Genomic DNA, 14,406 nt, shown 5'->3' on the forward strand with positions numbered 1-14,406 from the left:
GAGGTTTTTGTACATGGCTGTAGCTGCTTTGTGACACTGTTCTCAATGCACAGTAATAGACCGCCCCGTCCTCCACACTGAGCGCGTTTATATTGGTATAACCATTCTTTTTACACTTGTTGGCAGCCGCCAGATATCTCCTTGAGATCTCCTCTTTCTTCATCGCCAATAAGTTAATGATGATCAATCTCGGCGGCTGTGCCGGTTTTTGCTGATACCAGAGCATGCGGTACATAGTTGGGTCTGTATATCCGCAATCTAAACGCACGGAACCCCTTTCTGATGCGATATTGTCACCGGTGACTGAGTTACTGGATCTGCGCATAGTCCGCCTGCGAAAGTAGAGGAATGAAACATAAGAACATAAGAACTAGGAGCAGGAGTAGGCCATCTGGCCCCTCGAGCCTGCTCCGCCATTCAATGAGATCATGTCTGACCTTTTGTGGACTCAGCTCCACTTTCCGGCCCGAACACCATAACCCTTAAACCCTTTATTCTTCAAAAAACTATCTATCTTTATCTTAAATACATTTAATGAAGGAGCCTCTATTGCTTCACTGGTCAAGGAATTCCATAGATTCACAACCCTTTGGGTGAAGACGTTCCTCCTAAACTCAGTCCTAAATCTACTTCCCCTCATTTTGAGGCTGTGCCCCCTAGTTCTGCTTTCACCCGCCAGTGGAAACAACCTGCCCGCATCTATCCTATCTATTCCCTTCATAATTTTATATGTTTCTATAAGATCCCCCCTCATCCTTCTAAATTCTAATCTATCAAGGGTTAATCAAAATTCCCGAGACTCTGAGAGTGAGTTGTCCATCTGAGAAACACGCAGCTGGGGGACCGGCGAATCCAGCCCATAATCCAGAACTTACTATGCAAGAGCGCCGCCAGTATTAACAGAGGCATGCCTGACTGAATCTCTCTGTGTGAATGGGAATGGGATGAGGCAGAGATTGAGAAGCAGAGAGGGAACCCGGACTCTGTTCAGCTCATTGTTCCACCCACACACTGCAGGGGCCAGGCCCATTGTGACATCACTCAGGATACCATCTCCATTGGCTTTGTCAGTGCCATCACGTGACTTCATCAGGCCCATGCTTGACAATGGCACCCTCTACTGGCGGGTGCGTTGTAAAACATTTTAGGACGATGTCAATTAGTCGATTCGGTGAGCATTTTATCTGCAGGCATGAGCGGTTTCCAGATAGCAAAATTTCAGCGAGGTGGCAGAGTGGTTAGAATTGCTGCCTCACAGCGCCAGGGACCAACGTTCACTTCCGGCCTTGGGTTGCTGAACAAATGCTTCAGCTCAAGAGAAGTTCTATGTCTTCTGGTCTTGTAAATTGAGACATCAGTTTTAAAGAAACAGACGTGTTCTTGTAAGAAGTGACAGGGCCCCTCAGCCGAACAATGAGAAGCTGCAGCCAGGCAGTTTAGTTGAACGTGGCACAGGTCCGTTGGCTCTTGCATGGGCAGCTGTTTCTGTAGTGTAGTGGTTATCACATTCGCCTTATACGCGAAAAGTCCCCGGTTCGAAACCGGGCAGAAACATCCCGTGCGTCTAGTTTAGCCTGTTGCTGAATATTACCTTAATCTCGTAACTGATCTTCGTCATCGAGGAATAGCAAAAGCCATGCACGGCTATGGGCCAGTGGCGCAATGGATAACGCTACTGGCTACCAATTAGGCAATTCCGGTTCGACTCCTGGCTGGCTCGGAGTTCAAACTTTTGCTTCTTGATGCAGAGCAAAGTGAGCAGGGCATCATCAATTCTCGTATCGGCTGTGGTTATTTGTGAAAGACCTGTCCTCTCAATTTAACTTCAACTTCAAACAAGAACAGAAAATACTGGCCAATATCAGCAGGTCTGACAGCCTCTGTGGAGCGTGATGGCAGCAGTCGTTTCGAGTCTGGGTGACTCTTTGTCGAAGCTGGACAACAGGATCTTTGGTGAGATTTAGACTGGCGGTGTGTGTGTGGGGGAAGGGAGGGAGCATTAAGCATTGGGCCTCGATAGACGGCCAGCGATAGGTGGAGAATAACAAAAATGTGTTGGACAGAAAGAAGAAAAAGGGAATGTAAATGGTTCTAATCAAAGTTAAGAACGGTGCTGATAGAGGCGAAAAGGAGATTAGAATGTGTTAATTGCAGAGGACAATAAGGTACACGGGACCGATTTCCCAAGAGGGATGGCATGGGCTAGGGGGATGGGATGGGGGGACAATGGTGGGGGAAAACATATCAATGGAAGCAATGAAAATAGGTTGATGGAAATAAACATGTGGTGAACGGGGAGGAGGGATTTCACAGTCCGAAGTTGTTGAGCAGACTGTTAAATCCACAAGGCTGTTACAGCACGCTGCTATTGCCATGGAAGGTCGATCTAACATCTGCGGAAAATACTGGAACAACTCAGCGAGTCAGGCTGGATTTGTCGACAGGACAACAAAGCTCGTCTTTCACCATCACCTTTCATTAAAACCGGGACCGGTTAGAAATGTCGGACGTTTTAACCAAGTCAAATCCCGGTGGGAGCAAACAGAACAACAGGAAAGCGCTCTGACAGGGTGCAAGTCAGGAGAGATTAAATGAGAAAAGGCTAAGGGTTCCCTGGCCACAGAGTGAGGTGAGCATCGAATGAGAGAATAATTACACCACAGTATGAGGCCATTCCAGCCGCTGTGTCTGTGCCAGCTCTCAACAACTACCGCCCGGATACAAAGAACAAGTGGAAACAAGATTCAAACCCAAATCTGCGATGGAAGGACACACAGAATGGGGGCAGCATTTACAGTGTGAGACTGTTGCACACACTATGAGTGTGAAAGCTGTATTGAGCCCAGTGGAAAGATGCGCTGCTGTTCCTCGAGTGTTTGTTGAGCTTCTTTGGAACATTTCAGGAGGCCGAGGTCCGGGAGGTCAGCGTTAAGATGCAGCTCTCCAGTCAGTTCAATTCTCCACTTTGGCTCTGTGGATTAGATGGGTCACGTCCCCAGATCTGGAGCATCGATTCTATCCAAACGCACTCCAGCTCAGACACTGCCTCCCACGAGCATCATCTGTGGGGACAGAAACGACGTAAACATCCCGAGTCCTGAGGAATCTTTTTCAGAGTGGGCCAATGTAAATCAACCCCGCCGTCAGCATCGCAAACAATTCATCATGTCTGATCTGGAGTAAAGGGCTTTTCCTGGATTTAAACACACGACCGCTCGCATTGATTGAAAATCCCTAAACGAGAACCATACCTCGAGACCAAGGAGCACAAATTTCAGACCCAGATTAAGCAAAATATAACTTACGTTAAGTTCGATATAATTTCTACACCTGTTGGTTTTATATGTTGAAACATCTGTTTTATTTAAGAAACAGCTGTCGTCTTGTAATAAGTGGCCTGGCCTCTCAGCCTCACCATGCGAATCTGCAGCAACACAGTGAGGTTGCACATTGTTCACGTCCGTTGATTGCCAGCTGTTTCTGTAGTGTAGTGGTTATCACATTCGCCTCACACGCGAAAGGTCACAGGTTCGAAACCGGGCAGAAACATCTCGTACTTCCAGTTTAGTCTGTTGCTGAATATTACCTCAATCTCGGAGCTGGTCTTCATCGACGAGGAATAGCAAAAGCCATGCACCGCTGTGGGTTCGTGGCGCAATTGATAATTCGTGTGACTGCGGATCAGGAGATTCCAAGTTCGACTCCTGGCAGGTTCGGAGTTCAAGTTTTTGGCGTGCGCTTTAACTCAGTGGTCGGACAGCTGATTCTTGATGCAGAGCAAAGTGAGCAGGACATCATCAATTCTCGTATCGGCTGTGGTTATTTACGAAACCCCTGCCGTCTCAATTTAACTTCCACTTCAAGCAAAACATAACTTATCTTCAGGTCTGTAAAGTTCGATTCCTGATTGTTTTATAAGTTGAGACATCGGTTTTAAAGAAACGGCTGTCTTCTTGTAATAAGTGACATGGCCTCTCAGACGAACCATGAGAATCTGCAGCAACACAGTGAGGTTGAACATTGCACAAGTCCATTGATTGCTGTACTGCCAGCGGTTTCTGTAGTGTAGTGGTTAGCACATTCCCCTAACGTGCGAAAGGTCCCCGGGTCCATACCGGGTAGAAACATCAAGTGAAATGAAATGAAAATCGCTTATTGTCATAAATAGGCTTCAAATGAAGTTACTGTGAAAAGCCCCTAGTCGCCACATTCCGGCGCCTGTTCGGGGAGGCTGGTACGGGAATTTAAATCGTGCTGCATGCCTGCCATGGTCTGCTTTAAAAGCCAGCTACTTAGCCCTGTGCTAAAGCAGCCCCACTGGCGGCATAAAGTTGGATTGAATTAATTCCAGACTAGAGTACGCAAACAGGTATTGAGCAAAACTGATCTACATATTGTGATTTCTTATATGATAGCACAGGGCGATTTGGCCCTGTGCTAAACAGCCTCTCGTTTTGCGTAAGGATTTTTTGCACAAAGTACGTTTGATCCTCGATCTCGTATGTTCGAGGATTATGAGGCTTAGTCTCTCATGAACCACTGAAATAAATTCCACATTTAGTCACAAGTACTGAATTTTCCACAGGCAATGAGAAGAAAAGGATCTTCCTATTTTGGATATTCGGAGGTAGTTCATCCACAACAGAATTTCCTGCATTTACAAATGCAGATGAACATACTTATTCACCATCTCAAACATGTCTAAATGAACAACAAATGCAACTTACTGCGGATGCTTCATTCTGAAACAAAAACAGAAAATACTGGACAATCTCAGCAGATCTGACAGCCTCTGTGGAGCGAGATGGCAGCTGTCGTTCCGGGTCTGGGTGACTAGAATACAAGTCTAGGGATGTACATCTGAGGCTATATAAGGCTCTGGTCAGACCACACTTGGAGCATTCTGAGCAGTTTTGGGCCCCGTATCTGAGGCAGGATGTGTTGGCCTTGGAAAGGGTCCCGAGGAGGTTCACAAGAATGATCTCTGGATTGAAGAGCTGATGGTATGAGGAACGATTCAGGACTCTGGGTCTCTACTCGTTGGAGTTTAGAACAATGAAGAGGATCTTCTTGAAACGTCCAGGACACTGCGAGGCATGGATAGAGTGGACCTGGAGAGGATGTTTCCACTTGTAGGAAAAACTAGAAGCAGAAGACACAATCTCAGAATAAAGGGACGATCCTTTAAAACAGAGATGAGGAGGAATTTCTTCATCCAGAGGGTGGTGAATCTTTGGAACTCTTTGCCGCAGAAGGCTGTGGAGGCCTATTTCACTGAGTGTCTTTAAGACAGAGATAGATAGGTTTTTGATCAATAAGGGGATCAGCGGTTATGGGGAGAACGCAGGGAATGGGGATGAGAAAGATATCAGCCATGATTGAATGGCGGAGCAGACTCGATGGGTCGTGTAGGCTCATTCTGCTCCTATGACTTATGGTCATTATCTGGTTCCTGCAGCGTGACAGGTGGTGCAATGCGCCACCTGGTGGTCCGTTTGAATGAATTTCCTTCTAAATGATATCACAGAAGCCAATAAAGGTCCGAGTTGTCCCGGAGCCTTTCTCAATGTGTTGACCTTGGCACACAGAAGGAGACAGCGGTGTCAGTGAGCTGCAGCCCATTCAATGTGAAAATGGTGATATTCTTTGGCGTGCCCAGAATGGCAGATAAATAAATGTTAACTTCATTATTTCCCTCGGAGTATGCGTGAATACGAAAGTGAGAATCACACTTTGGTTCTGACAAGATAGTTGTACAGAAATGTTCAGAGATTGAATAGATGCAATTTATTCTTCACGAGATCTCCAAACATCACTCTGATAGATGGATAGATAGATAGACAGATAGATAGGTAGAGAGATGGATAGATATATATATGTATAGATATATAGATAGACAGATAGATAGGTAGAGAGATGGATAGATATATATATGTATAGATATATAGATAGACAGATAGATAAATAGATTCATATATATATAGATAGATAGAGAGAGAGATGGATAGATAGATAGGTAGGTAGGTATGTAGATATAGACGGAGAGACGGAATTGATATTAAAGCTGATAACCTTTTGCTTCTTTTCAAGATTTCCTTCTTTCGGAGACAGAACAGGAGTTTATTTTTGTGAGATTGACAGGACGAGTGAGAAAACTGGAGATTATAGATAGATTGGGATCGGTAAAGCGAGAGACAAAAGCTAATTCAACAGTAGGTTGGTAAATAGAAGAGAGTTGTATCGACAGTGGAATGGACACACAGTCAAAGCTGTAAAAAGAAATGAAACAACCAAATAGCAATATCATACCATTCTGAAAAGCAGAACTCCAAATTCTATGTTAGCCGCACTATTCTATCCGGGGACACAATCTACCGTTCAAGGAAGCCTTTGTCCTTGAAATCCAATAGCACGTCTCCGAGAATGGTTGTCTTACTCGAACCAGCCTCCCTCGTGTTACGGATGCATCGAGAACTTGCTTGTCTGAAAAACATAAATCCATTCCCGAACATTGATTCTACGAACGGGTCCACAATCTGATCGCATGTACAAATCCATGATCACGGTTAATGACAAATACATTCCATGGATGTTCATGTTGCTAAAATGCACAGTTTAATGGCAATGAATATCTCCACGATATTACCACACTGACACAACCTCAGGAAATTTCATTTCAGAAAGCTCAATGTGAAAATTCGAAGGTTCTGTATATCTGTGGCGGTGTTACTCTGTTTACTTATCGATCCAAGTGTTGGTGTCTGTATCTATGTTTGAGTACGTCAGTTTGGGGATCTATCAGTAGGTTTACTTGTCTCTGTGTCTATATTTCTGTTGATTCTCTGATATATTCGAGGCTTCGAATATTAGGGGCTGGTTTAGCACAGGGCTAAATCGCTGGCTTTTAAAGCAGACCAAGGCAGGCCCACAGCACCGTTCAATTCCCGTACCAGCCTCCCCGGACAGGCGCCGGAATGTGGCGACTAGGGGCTTTTCACAGTAATTTCATTTGAACCCTACTTGTGACAATAAGCGATTTTCATTCATTCTGGTGAACACGGGAGACATATTTATTCACGTATTTTCATCGTTAGCAACTAAGAGTAATATATATCGAAACTTTCCAGAGCACTTCTGGTTTTATGTCAACGCACGTTGGAACATATGTCTGTATGGTTGTCTCTTTATAGTTTTTGACTTTGCAGTGGCCGTGAGTCTGTTTTCAATATGCGGCCGTGCTGTCCACGGGAGGGCGCTCTCTAAACACTTATGAAAGAGCATGTTTCCCTTCTAGAGGAAGCGACTGTTTTAAGACGTGACAATGGGCGGAGAGAAGAAATCGCATTTAACCTCATAACATCGCTCTGAATGTTTAAACTTCCGGAATTGCAGGACTGGTACAGACAGTGCTCACTGCCTCTGTTTCTGGAGTTCAGACTGGAACCATGAGGGTGAAACTCAGCCTGTCCCTGGTTATTGTCCTGATAACAGGTCGGTTATATTGAACCCCTGTCCTAAATTCCCCAATCCTTATATTTAATTACATTTTTATCTTCGGGTACACGTCCTCCGCATGTTACTTCGTCTAACTCGCTGTCTATTTGTTGTTTCATTTCAGGGATGAGTCAGGGAGACACCGTGACCCAGGTTGAACGAGGAGTCGACGCAGAAGAGGGTGAAGATTCAGCCATACCCTGCAGTTACTCGGTATCGAGTTCAGCTACAAGCTATGGCCTGATCTGGTATCGCCAGTATCCACACCGAGCTCCTCAGTATCTGCTCAGAGCCGATAGTTCTGGGTTTAACCAGACGGCTCCCGGCTTTGAACACTTCAGCGGGAAACTCAACCCGACACAAAGCACTTTTCACTTGTCCATGACAGATTTGAAGATGACAGACAGCGCCGTGTATTACTGCACGCTGAGACCCACAGTGAATGAGGGCTCGGCGAGGCTCATACACAAACTGGAGCAGGTCGACAATCACAGGGCGGCACGCTGTCACAGTGCTTAGTACTGCTGCCTCACAGCTCCAGGGTCCCGGATTCCATTGCGGGTGACTGTCTGTGTGGAATTTGCTCGTTCTCCCAGTGTCTGCGTGGGTTTCCTCCGGTTTCCTCCCACAGTCCAAAGATGTGCAGGTTAGGTGGATTGGCCATGATAAATTGCCCCTCAGTGGGCAATGGGCAATGTGGGGTTACTGGGTTACTGGATAGGGTGCAAGCGTGGGCTCAAATCACTGAAAAATCACTGAAAGACTGAAAAAAACGGGAAATATTTTCTTTGGTGGACGAGTGAAAGGGAAACGCCAGAGGCAGTTGATTGGATTGTCTCAATGTTAGAGACAAAGAATCGCCTTGAGTTCCTCACACTTGTTGGATGTGACGTTGGAGGAAACATGTGTGATTGAGAGTAATTCTAAAGTAAATTGTTTTAGAGATAGAATGAAAAGTACCAGCACACCGTGTTTAACACAAAGCTGTTTTATTTGCCATTTTATTCACAATATTAACCCTCAGAATTTGATTGGGATTTATTGACATCGGCAGAAACAGGCCACAAAGAACATTAAGTGAAATAATTTAGTTTAATTGTTCGGATTAACGGTTGTGAAGGGTTGAGTCTTATTGAAATAAGAGAAAGAAAGAAAGAAAGAAGAATATATACAGCGTCTGTCACGTCCTCAGGACGGTAGCCAATTGGGAATTTTCATGTTGTAATGTAGTATTACACAGAATGGTTTAACGTCTCAACCAGGAAGGCAGCAACTGTGATAGCTCAGTATTGATTCAGGTTAACAAGAGACACTGGGCACAGGAGTATAGACGTGTCATCGCTCAAGTCCGGAAGCTTAAACCAGGACGTTCTGATTCTGAAGAAAGAGACAGGGATCTTCCACTCTCGCTAAAACCAATAGACTTTGAAATGGCTCGCCGCATTTTCCAACCTCACACCCTCCGAGATGGGGCGATAAGATTGGGCACGGTGCGTGCCACACTGAATTACGGACGTGAATTAACCTGAGCAGGCTCTCACGTGTATTTTCTACCGTTTTAATCAAGCAGTGAGTGCGCCGAGGGGCCACATCAGTACCTTCTTCAGCTCCCCTCGAACTTGGTCTGGGCCACTGCATAGATGAAGGCGTTGTTGCAGGAAATGGCTAGCTGGAGCATGGGGCCTGTCTCCTGAAGGATGTACTGCGGGTCACTGAAATCCGAGCTGTTAAAATAACCCTTGCCTTTAATCCGCTCGCAGAGGAAATGTGCAACATGGGGTGTCCACAGAAGGAGGAAGCTGAGCGCAATGGCGAAGAGCAGGATAATGGACCTCTTTCTGTTGGCCATCTCTGAGTCCCCGTGACTTTCAGCGCCGCGGAGCCTCTCTGCTGGCCGCTACAATATGTCTTACGGTCAGGGCGTTGAGAAGCAGAATAAGGAAGAATGGGAAAAAGGGGTTAAGTTGTGGTCCAGCCAGTCGTAGGCCATCCAGGCGGGCATGGCGAAATAAGTGGACCTGCGGTCACAGAAACAGAACACCCCATCCGGGATGTACAATGCCCGGCAGATAAAATAGAAAGGAGCGTTGGCGATGCAGCTAATGGCACAGATCAATTCTGTCACCAACAATGCAGATTTCTCAGTACAGTATCAGGCTCTGACAACAGATAGCTATAAAACGGTCGATGGTGAAGGCCACGGTCAGCCAGACTGAGCCATCCCGGGTGGCAAAGGCCATCATGATGCTTACTGCACACGCAGGGATCGTTGTTGGCGAAAGTAGATGCGGCCAACCCGGTTGAGGATGCCGGTAGTGATGATAACCAGGAAATCGCTCACGGCTCCCGCCACCAGGTCGTAGTTGATGCACCAGGAGAGTCTGCACCGTCCTCGGTATAAGGTTATCATTGCCAACAAGTTGGCTGTGAGAGATGAAACGGAAAGGATGTCACCGAACGAACTCCAAACACCAACCATTCTCCCTTCCAATCAATTTGCTGAATCCTTCCTGATTAGTTCCTTTGCCATCTCCAGATTACAAATCTTCCAAAATTATTTCTGTTTATTCAATATCCAATCCTGGATTAAGCATGTGTCACTACAGGCGCCTTAACAATCAATCTCCACCGCACGCTTTGCTCTCTGGCCACTGAATCAATCCCCATTGCTCGCTTTCCAACGAAATTTCATCCTAAACATTTGCTGCCAGTGCTTTTATTGAGACGACGCTGCGTCCATCCATCAGCCCTGTGCTCACTGATCTACATTGGCCCCCAGTCCGGCAACGTCTGGTTTTTAATAATCTCGACATTCGACGTTTCAAATGCCTCCAGAGTGTCCCCCGCCCCCGATGTAATATCATAGAACTATCGGCGATCTCAGCATATCTACATTCTGTCCTTGGAATCGGGAATATTCGCTGATATCTTTCCAACGTTTCCATAATTAATTTCTGAGGCCACATTAATATAGCACTGTCCCCTCACTGTCACTGGGTCAAAATGCTGGAACTCCCTCCCGACACAGCAGGACTTGTAGTTCTTCCAGTAAAGAGGCCATCATCACCTTCTCAATGGCAACGAGTGATGCGCAATAAATGATGGCCGAGCCAATAACGCCCACATGCCGGAGATGAATTAGAAAATAAAAATAACTGTTGGGACAACCTACTGTACAGTAATTGTTGCATTTTTCCAGAGATTTCACTGTACATTCGTGGAATCACATTTTTATATTTCAATTAATCTCATATAAAGAGTACACTGTAATAAATCATCTTACGATGCTCCAATAGTATCAAAATACGTTATTTTACACCATGATGCTCTATTATCCCCCACAACGCTAAAAGACTAATTTGCATTTCACTGCATTAACATAAAAGCTGATGTTTAATCACATAACCGATTATTATTTACGCAATACCATATACTGGAATTCATATCCCAGCGATAACAAATCATTTCTATAAGCATGTCGCAAAATAACTTCAATAATATCTTGTACGCCCCACAATCGAAGTGTAAGTAATACACTTCATTTTACCATAACACGGTGTCATAAATACGTTATCGATACATATAGTTCGTTACGTGGTTGAATTCCCTATCACCCAGACTCAATATCCAGCCCCATCCTAAAAGGGAAGATATCACATTTCTGAACATTTACAAAAAACAATAAGAGTCGTTTTTTGTATCCACCAGTTACCTGGGACGCTAACAACAGCAAGAATGGGATAGCAAACGGCAAAGAAGAGGCCATTTGCTGGGCATGCATCCTCTTTCAGAAACTAAAAGATATTCAAGAGCTGTGCACTGCAGCGCTGCATCTCATTTAAAACGTCCCTCGTTTATTCCAAGGGAGAATCTCCAGAGCGACAATTAAGTTCCAGCTTTGTTACGGTTCTGTGAATAAACAGAGTATCTCACCAATTCTTCCATTTGTAACATTGGCAATGTGGATTATTCCAATCTACGTACGGGAGAACAACGAGATGCAAATTATATGGTTTCTCCCTCTCCACAAACTATGCCCTTTCAATCCATAAAATCTAGCCTCTTGCGGTGGATTCTGAGCTGAGATCCAACTTCTCGCTACAAAACAAGCCTCAGCTTTTCCCATCTCTGACATGGCCCCAATTAGTTCGTGCTTTTTTCTTGTCATAATTATTCATGCAATTTGGTAATTGGTGTAATGCTCATTAAATATTTCAATATGTTTAAATCTTTTAATGGTATAGCTTTCCCCTGACAGGTAAGTAAGTTCATATAATGTTTTTGTCTGGATTCGAACCTGGAACTTCAGCTTGGTCGACACTCGCGAAGACACTCCAGACATGAAAACCAGTCGTGCGGTAAACAGCGAGGAGGGAAGCCTTAAATTACAGGACCGATAGACTGGCTGGTCACATGGACAGAACAGTGGCTAAGTGAATAAAACCCTGTAAATATGAACCTCGCCTCTATTACCAATGCAAACTTTATTCACATTATTGGTGTCGTTTCATATTAAAATCGTACAGAGGAAAAAAGAACAATGTAAGAGGAGACTTCCTGCTTTATTGTTTTTTGAGTGGAGATTGGTCAGCAGATTCGTATCCACATGCTACAAAGCGAAGGATGGTTGATATCTTCACTGATCAACATTTGAACAGTCACTGAGTTTTTGTGGTTGAGGTGTGAAGGTGCTGGACTAAGACACTGGACACGGCGAGAGAATAATTTGCAAATACAAATATTCCATTCTGAAATCACTCGGACATCAAGATCTGTTTCAACTGCTGCCATACCTCACAATCAACATGGAAATAAAAGCTCAATCAGAAGAGTCATCCAGACTCGAAACGTTAGCTCTCTTCTCCCTCCACAGGTGCTGTCAGACATGTTGAGATTTTCCAGCATTTCCCCGTTTATAATGATGGGAAGAACAGATTGTCTATAATCACAAGTGTGAAGCAGTTAGATCCGGGAGGCTGTAACGTGCCTATTCGGAGGATGAGGTGCTGTTCCTCGGTTTTGTGCTGGGCTTCAGGGGAACAATGCAGCAGCCCAAGGTCGGGCATGTGGACATGAGAGCAGGACAGTGAGTTGAAATAGCAAGCGACAGGAGGGTCTGCCTCCAGCTTGTGGATGGAGCGAAGGTGTTTTGCAAAGCGGTCACCCAGTCGGCATTTAGTCTCTTCGATGTAGAGCAGATCGCGTTAAGAGCAGCAAATGGAATAGGCCAGATTGAAGCATATCTAATAGTAATATGTACTCAAAAGGACAGACACAAACGATACTGTAGCTGAATTAGAGGAAATACCAAAGACTTAACTGAACCAGCTTTTTGAAATGAAATGAAAATGAAAATCGCTTATTGTCACAAGTAGGCTTCAATGAAGTTACTGCGAAAAGCCCCTAGGCGCCACACTCCGGCGCCTGTTCGGGGAGGCTGGTACGGGAAAGAAAAAATGGCCTCCATGATTGAGAAACCGGAAAATCCACTCAGGAGAATGTGGACCTCCAGGCTCAGTGCTGATTTGCTGTCACCCCTCCTTTCTTATATATGAACGGGATTTAGGCTGCAGAATGTTTCACACCAAAACACAGAGGGATCAAATATAAGCAACACCCAATTCTCAATTCACTTCCATTTAACTATATTTGACTTTGTTCAAAAGCTGACTGTGATCAAAGTCAACAAAGCACCATGGGATTTGTATTACCCAGTGAAACGTGACACGTGATAAATAATGTGTCGCGGATCTCAGGCGAGCGCCCACAGACGGAACGGCACCCGTGGGGCCTGCAAGAGAATCGGAGGCTCCCAGCTGATTGCCGTTTGGCCAGGTTGGTGCCTAGCACTGCCATCTGGGCACCTTGGCAGTGCCAGCCTGGCACCCTGGCAATGCCACCTGGGTGCCAGTGTGGCACTGCCAATGTTCCCATGTTGCAGGGGGCGGCCAAAGGGCCAGCCTGCACAGTCCTTGGCTATCCAGGGGCGTCCTATGGTCTGGGAGACCCCCCTCCCCGTTCCATTCCACTACTGGTGCACGGTAGTACAGTGGTAGCAAAGCTGCTTCATAGCTTCAAGATTCCCGGTTCGATTCCCGGTTTGGGTCACCATCTGTGTGGAGTTTGCACTTTCTCCACGTGTCTGCGTGGGTTTCCTTCGTGTGTTCTTGTTTTTTTCCCACAGTCCAAAAATGTGCAGGTTAGCTAATTGGCTGTGCTAAATTGCCCTTAGTGCCCAAAACGTTTAGGTGGGGTCACGGGATAGGTTGGAGGTGTGGGCTTAGGTTTTTCCAAGGGCTGGTGGAGACTCGAATGGCCACATTCTGCACTGTAAATTCTGTAAATATACTGATGTTAAGCATTAAGTAATTAATTAAAGAAATATTGAGTAAAGTTGGTTGAATTTTTCTGCAGGAAGATAAGAATGATGCATTAATAATCCGTTAGATATTTGCTGATCAAATGCCGAAGTTCAAAATAAATTCTACTACTTCCGGTCTTGTAAGATGACGCATCTGTTTTAAAGAAACAGACCTCTTTTTGTAAGAAGTGAGATGGCCTCTCAGCCGAGCCATGAGAAGTTGCAGCAAGGCAGTTCAGTTGAGCGTGGCACGGTTCAATTGGCTTTTGCATAGGCAGCTGTTTCTGTAGTGTAGTGGTTATCGCATTCGCTTTACATGCGAAAGGTCTCCGGTTCGAAACCGGGTAAAAACATCTCGTGCTTTGAGTTTAGTCTGTTTTTGAATATCACCTCAATCTCGTAACTGGTCTTCATTGACGGGGAATAGCCAACGCTCTGTGCCAGTGGCGCAATGGCGAACGCGTCTGACTACGGGGATTCCATGTTTGACTTCTGGCTGGCTCGGAGTTTAGCATTTTGGCGTCCTGTTTAGCTCAGTGGGTTCTTGATGC

At 45.3% G+C, this 14,406-nt stretch overlaps 2 non-coding genes across 2 annotated transcripts; both read left to right on the forward strand.

Annotated features, from left to right (window-relative positions):
- The first annotated feature begins 1,481 nt into the window (after positions 1-1,481).
- On the forward strand, positions 1,482-1,554 carry trnai-uau (transfer RNA isoleucine (anticodon UAU)). The gene has a single exon. It is a non-coding gene; the product is annotated as a tRNA-Ile (tRNA).
- A 1,922-nt stretch (positions 1,555-3,476) lies between these two features.
- On the forward strand, positions 3,477-3,549 carry trnav-cac (transfer RNA valine (anticodon CAC)). Its single transcript has one exon. It is a non-coding gene; the product is annotated as a tRNA-Val (tRNA).
- The last annotated feature ends 10,857 nt before the right edge of the window (positions 3,550-14,406 follow it).

The sequence above is a fragment of the Scyliorhinus torazame genome, chromosome 5 (genome assembly GCF_047496885.1).
Source record: "Scyliorhinus torazame isolate Kashiwa2021f chromosome 5, sScyTor2.1, whole genome shotgun sequence".
Taxonomy (NCBI): domain Eukaryota; kingdom Metazoa; phylum Chordata; class Chondrichthyes; order Carcharhiniformes; family Scyliorhinidae; genus Scyliorhinus; species Scyliorhinus torazame.